A 7,376-nucleotide genomic window follows, 5' to 3' on the forward strand; every position below is an offset into this window, starting at 1 on the left:
ACAGAGACAGAGAAGGAAGGAAGGAAAGAAGGAAGGAAGGAAGGAAGGAAGGAAGGAAGGAAGGAAGGAAGGAAGGGAAAACAGGGGAAAATATCAAGAAAGAAAAGGAATCATAAAATGCACTGAAATATTCCCAGTTTTCATTTTTCCTTGAAATGTTGGTAAATCATTATCTCAAAAAACTGTGTACAATGCCAGATGAATTCATTCTACCAGTGAGTTTCACTTCTTTTATTTTCATTTAATTTCCTTTTTGTTTTTAAAAGGGGAGATTCCCTTGGTATAGGCATGATTTGGAGGAAACATTTCTAGATATGATAAATGTAAAAACAAATGGCATCAATAAAAGCAGAAAAAATCAGAAGTAAAACCTAAAGCAAAATGTCAAAAACAAAATATATTTATTACTTCTTATATAATGTAGATCATGAAATCTAACATTTACATAGTATTTAAGGTTTTCAGAGCACTTTTAAAAATACGATCTTATTTTATACACACAATAACCATATGAGATAACTATCATTATTTTCTTAATTTTACAGGTTTAGAACCTTAGCCAGAGAGAGGTAAAGTGACCCATCTAGTGTTTCTCAGTTCATGTCTAAGTCCAGATTTTTTTTTCCTGAATCCAGATCTAGTACTCTATTGGTTACACCACCTATTCTGTAAATACTTGAAAATAATGCTAGAAAAGATGTTCCTTAATATAAAATTAAAAGAATAAAAGATGATTTTTGTGGTGTAGAATACTGAATGTCTTTCAAAAGAGTCTTCAATCGTAAATCACTGACATTAAGGGATGTCAGCTGATGGCTTGCTTATTGCCTACAGCTCAGCTGTTTATGATCTCAAAAAGATGAATTTGGTGATGGATGGAAGTTCTGTACTATCATCTCTATTTATAGTCATTACCACCTGCTGCCTGCACCTATTCTCTTCCTAAGATTCCAAAATTTCCATGGATCTGTTTTATCATCAAAGTGGGCACAACCTCCAGTTATACAGATAGCCACCTATCCAAGTCTGGATATCTCATCTCACATGATCTTTGTCCATTTACTCTCACCATTGATATTTTACCCACCATGCCTTGTGGAAATTCTCAGTGTTGGAAGGAGCACATGGGTTTCCATTGGTTATTGTTATTCTTGGCTTTTGTCTAGTTTACTGTTTTTAATTGCACATTTTTGGATGATCTGGTTTATACCTTCCCCTAAGTATTTTTTTTTATTCTTTTATGTAGCTTCTACTCTTGTCCATCATATGGCTTTCCACTACCCTTTGAATGATAACGTTCAGTTCTTCAGAGAGTGGAGTGTTCCATTATTTATAGTCAGATAGCCTCACAGGCAGAATATTAGTACTGACAAAAAGAGCCTTTGTTTCAGAAACCTCAGGGGTAATAAAAACCCTTGGAAATTTCTCAAAGGCCCTCCAACTCATTTTCCTGGGATATACTTTGTTATCATTTTATGGTGTGTGTCTAAGACATATAAACTTACATATCAGCCCTTAGCATAGTTCCTAGCATTTGTAGGTGATGAATAGAACATAGTTGACTGAGAGTACCATGTCTATTGGTCCCATTCTCTTATTTTTTTTCTTATTGAGACAGACCAATCTCTTTTGAGTAATTTCAGAAATGGTTTGCAAGGCAATACAAAGTTTTTTGAAACCTAAATAAGTTATACAATTGAATTTATAAAATCAATTTATTTTTCTTGTCTGTATTTTGTTTTAAAAGGAAATGAGGAAAAATCTATTTTTTTTCTATTTAAAATCTAAATTAAAGTAGTTTGGAGCACAGTCTTTTTAAAAATGTTATTAGTTGGTATTGCCCCCAAGGGACTTAAAGAGTAAAGATTTTGCTATTACTGTTTTAATTCTGGGGGATATAGTTATTCAAGACATAATATTAGGAAGGAAAAATTATGGGCCCAGAGTAGCTATATCAATGATATATTATTTGGAAAATCTTTAACAAACATTAAACCATAGTATAAAAGCTTGAAAGAAAAGTAGAAGTCACAGTCATTGTTACAACATTATACTAATTATTCTATTTATAAATAGCAATTTCTTTTTCAGAAATAAGTAGAAATGAAATCCAATGACTTTTTTATTGTAAGCTTATTGTGATACTCAGATCTTGTTACTGTCTTTTGGTGATATATTTTTCAAGGGTAACATTGGCAATGTATTCAAGACTTTACTAAATATGCCATCCTGGCAGCTGCAACTGCCATCCATACAACTCCCATAATTATCCTCACTAATTACAGTTGGGATGTAGGAGTAGATACCGTGAGTTACATTAAAATTGAAGAAATTAAAACAGTACCATTTTATGGAACTATTATGTTCTTTGGGGGAACCACAGATTTCAGCAAGGCATTAGCTAATTAAAAACACCAGGATAAATCTTGAATCAAGCATAAAAGCAAAAGGTTACTTTCACACTTGAGTGGTATATATCAAAAACATTGTTTTGGGCTGTTTGGTGTTCTTTGTGGGAAAACGATAAAAATCTAGGGAACACAAGGAGGTAAGCCCATTGTCCTGCAAGGCATTCATTTGGTTCCTGAAGAGAAGCAGTGTGGTGAGTCCCTCAAAGGATCATGGACAGAGCTTAAAGAAACTTTAAAATTCATCTAGTCCCACTTCATTTTAAAGATGATGAAATTGAGTCTGGAAACATTAAATTTTTTGTATTAATTCACGAGTCATAAGTAATAGAACCAAAAATAATTTGAACTTAGGCCCTATGATCTCAAGGTCAGTATTTTTTCCACCAAGCTCAATTGGAATCCAGAAAACCTACGTTCAGATCATAGCTCAGACAATTAATAGCTCAGTGAGCACAGGAAACTCACTCAATCACAGTGGATTGGTAATATGGTAAATATAGATATTTATAAAATATGATGAATTCATTTTATAAATTCAATTATATGAAAACATCTATAACTTCCAATAACACTGCATAGCCTTGTACATCAGGCAACATTTAAAGACAATACATTATGAAAGTAAGTTGTATTTATATATTTCTTTAAAGTTTGCAATGTGTTCTTACTTTCTTTATGTCTTCTAGCATTCCTAATGACCGTATAAAGAAGCTGCTGACATAATCCACATTTTTTAGATTAAAATACTGGGGATCAATGAGGTTCAGTGGTTTTCCTAGGGTCACATAGGTGGTAGTTACCTGAGGCAGCATTTGAACCCATGCATTCTTTCACCAATCCAAACACACCATGAATTGCATTATTTCATGGGGAGGTGAGGCTTCACATTAAAAAGTCACAAGTCTCTAAGATATTGACATCTTTTTACTTTAACTAATGACCTTTGTATTTAATTCAAAATTTCTATGCATAATTCACTTTGTCTTTGAAAGAATGAGACTTTGAAAATAGACTACAGAAAGAGAAAATGGGACAGAAGAGATAATGGATTTAGCATCAGGAGAAGTTTGGATGAGAATCAAAACTCTGATACTTGGCAGCTGAGAAAGTATCTAAAATTCTCAGTGACTCAGTTTACTCATCAGAAAAAAATGGTGAGGGTGAAGTAACCAAACTTGTAATTCTCACTATGGAGTATTTTAGCAAGGTCAAGTGAAGTAATGCATTAAAGCATGGGTCTCATATTATCTCATCATACAGCATTAAATATTAATAGTAAGATAAAATATTGGCCACTGATTTGGCCTCAATAATTAAACTAATTTTGACTCATCTAGAATATCAGAAAGGATGTCTACATGAGAGGCTTTTGATGGCAGGGGTCAAAAAAAGAGGAGATAGTAATTAAAATGATAGTGTAATAGTAATTGAATTTAAAGATCCCCCTGTATTGGCTTGGTTTTTGGTTTGATTGTGTTAAAACCCAGAGCTTGTGAATCCCACTTGTGGGATGGACTTTTTGACATGAAAAGAGAGGGCTGAACTGGGAGGAGCTGGTGACATAAATTTAGAGAGACACAAGAAAAGAGAGAGGCAGAAGAACTTTTTGGAAGCAGCATCTTGGAGGCAGAGAGAGATGGAGAGGATTGCTGAGGGCCACTTTGAATTGCCCAGGACTTTTGAGAGCTGCCACCCAGAGCTGCCAAGGACTGAGGAGACATGGCTGTTATGCTGGTACTTTGTCTATTTTGATGTTGTTTTGCCAGATTTGTCCACTGGTGAAAGACAGTCCTTTTGCTGCAGAGGCTTTGGAACCTTGCTGTTGGTTCAGAGCTACTGAGAATGTTCTGCAGACAGAGAGTGAATTCTGTCCACTGGTGAAGGACAGTCCTGTTATTGCAGAGGTCTTGGAACCTTGCTGTTGGTTCAGAAGCCCTGAAGAAGGATTTTCTTGTCATATGTTTACAGAAATCCTGGAAGAGGGTTTTGCTAATGTTTTCAGGGGTCCTAGGACTGTTCTGCAAACAGAGAATGAATTAATGAAGACACTGGCAATGTATCTTGTGGCCTTGCTAAGCTTTGTCTCCCCAGGAACAAAGATTGCTGAGAATTTGCCTTGTGTCAAAATGAAGAAAAGACCTCTATTTGGGTATTAAATGCTGTGCTTAAGCTTGTTGTAACTCTGGGGTAGATTCAATTGTGATCCAAAGGTGGGGAACTTTTGACCTTTTTGTGCTCTGTGATTGAACAAATGAATGTACTTTACTTATGATTGGAAACTAATCTCCATTTGAGAACAGGGGCTTTGTGATGTACTAAATGAATGTAATGTCCAGGGGTGGGGTAGTACTTGATTAAATCACACTTGGGGGTAGTACTTGGAGATTATTGAATCACACTTAGTAAATGCTATATTTTGAATGATGTCATATTTTGATTTTCTCTGTTCTTAATTTTCACTGAATAAAATGGAGAGCACCTATGCTGGTATTTTGAACCTTGGGAAGTTGCCTTTACTTGGCAGTACAGATAGTAACAAAAATAATTGGAAATTGAGGGCGTGCCCGCATTAATTGGGGACAAGTTATGGTATGTTATTGTGATGTGAGACTATGGTAGTATAAAAAATGATGGGGCTGGTTTCAGAAAAATCTTTGAAGACCTAAATCAACTGATGCAAAGTGAAGTGAGTAGAACCAGGAAAACAGCATACAAGGTAACAATAATATTTTAACATTGATCAATTATGAGAGATTTAGCTATATTTGTCAAGACAAAAAAAATCTATGTCTTTCTAATGGATTCATGATGAAAGATGTTATCTATCACAAGAGAGAGAAGTGATGAGGACTGAATATATATTGCAACATTTTTGTCATTTCTTGTGTTTTTTTTTTGCAAAATATGGCAATGGCTTACATGATTTAACGTGCATAATTAATTTCTCATTGCTTACCATTGCAATGGGTATAGGGAGAGACAACATGGAAGGTGAGAATTCAGAACTCAATTTTTAATGAAATTTTATAATAAATGACTAATGCATTTATTTAAATATAATTAAATGATAGCTGCATTTCTCATTTCTCTCTCACAATCATGCAAGGCTCAAACTCAGCCCTGATGCCATTGCTTATTATGTGCCTTTGTCCTTGGTTATTCTTTCTTATCTTTCAAATCCTTTTAATTCTTTAAAAGCCATTTGATATACATGATCCTTCAGGATATCATATCTAACTTCCATTTCACACTAATCCTATAACAATTATGGAGCTCAATTTGCAAAGAATCATATATAAAATTCATCGCATCCATGAAGTGTGTGTATGTGTATGTGACTCAAATGTACAAAAAACTGTGATTGATACTAGGAAGAGATACAAAATTTTAATAATATGTTGACTCTCTACTCACGAGGAATGCAATCTAGTAGAAATTTGTTACATGTCCCAATCCCTATTATAGAAAACCTTTTTTTGTGTGACATGTAAGAGAGCTACAATGTATAGCATGTGTTATATGTCACTGTGGGGTTCTAGTTTATTTGAATTTGAATTTGAATCAGCCATGAGAGACCAGACCCTAGATTTAGTTTAGAATGAATACCAGGGCAAAATACAACAATGCTGATTTTATCTTTATGAGAAACATAAAAGGAAAGGAAATCGATGCAAAAACACATCCAAATGCAGTTGCAAGTAGCAGATAGAATCCCCAGGCTACTCTCTGGTTGTCCCAGTGGTGCCCATTTAAGGTGTTCCTAACACTTATCCTGGCCTAGTAAGAGCCTGACTAGGTCAGAAGAGCAACAAATCCCGTCCTGAAAACCATTTTATTCTCCTTCTCCCAAATGTAGATTCTATATTAGTCCTGTGCTCTCTGGAAGAATTGTCCAAAAAAGGGTATACTTTTCCTGGAGCTCGGTGAATTCCTCCCCTGTCCTATTTTATCATCTTATTTTCTGATTTTTTTCTCCCCTCATCCCTACTTTTCTGCTACATCTTGTTAAATTCTTACTATGCCTGTCACACAAGACATTTTTATCATTTTAGACCTACCCTTTTCTTTAAAGCCTAGGTCTCTTCTCAACCAGATAAGAAATATAGTGGCTACTTATTGACCAGATCTCAATACTGATTAACTTAGGAACTTTGACCTACTCCATTCCTAATCTGGGACAGTTCATCCTCCTTTAGGAAACCTGATTCCCACTCTTCCTCATCCACTATTGTTTGTTGATTTAGAATGAATCCTACCTGGAGCTTAGAACCCTAGAATTCAAGTGATCTACACACCCTCAGCCTTCCTGTGTACACACACATGCCTGGTCACAAATGCTTCTTACTGCGGTTCACACAGGACCTGGACAAAGACCTCTACAATGCTCGTGTTCACATCAGGGCCTGAACTGATCAACCATAAGAAGTGTCTCAACCTAACAGCTTCTTTGTTGTCTGAGTCAATTTAGAGAATACCTCTTCCTATGTCAACAAAGTCTGTTGGGCGCTTACTTTATGGTCCTTAAAAATGAGACCCTTAAGCCAAGGCACTAATGTGAATTATGGGGCTTTTCTTATCTTAATCTTTTTTGGACATACACTATATTATGGTATGTTAGTGGTAAATAAAACAGAGATATCCTGAGTCATAATTTCAAATCGACACTTTGTCAACTTTCTTATTTTATTGTATTTACCATCTATTCAATTTATAAATTCCTTTGTCATACAATGATTAAACATTTATGGAGATCATAAATTTGAGTGATGGAGCCACCCTAAATTGGGATGGCACTAAAATGCATTTAAACTTTCTCATTCTTTTGTTCAGGCAGTCAGAATTTAGGTTTTGTCTCCTTGTATGCAAAAGCTTGCTAGCTTTATCTAGCTTTAAGGGAATAAACAAGATGGATATACATATCACCTAACCTGTTTGTCTCCTTTAACCAAACATTCAGGTTAACAA

Source organism: Petaurus breviceps, unplaced genomic scaffold (genome assembly GCF_028583685.1).
Source record: "Petaurus breviceps papuanus isolate PSGF00001 unplaced genomic scaffold, PetGlider_PUasm1.0 173, whole genome shotgun sequence".
Taxonomy (NCBI): domain Eukaryota; kingdom Metazoa; phylum Chordata; class Mammalia; order Diprotodontia; family Petauridae; genus Petaurus; species Petaurus breviceps.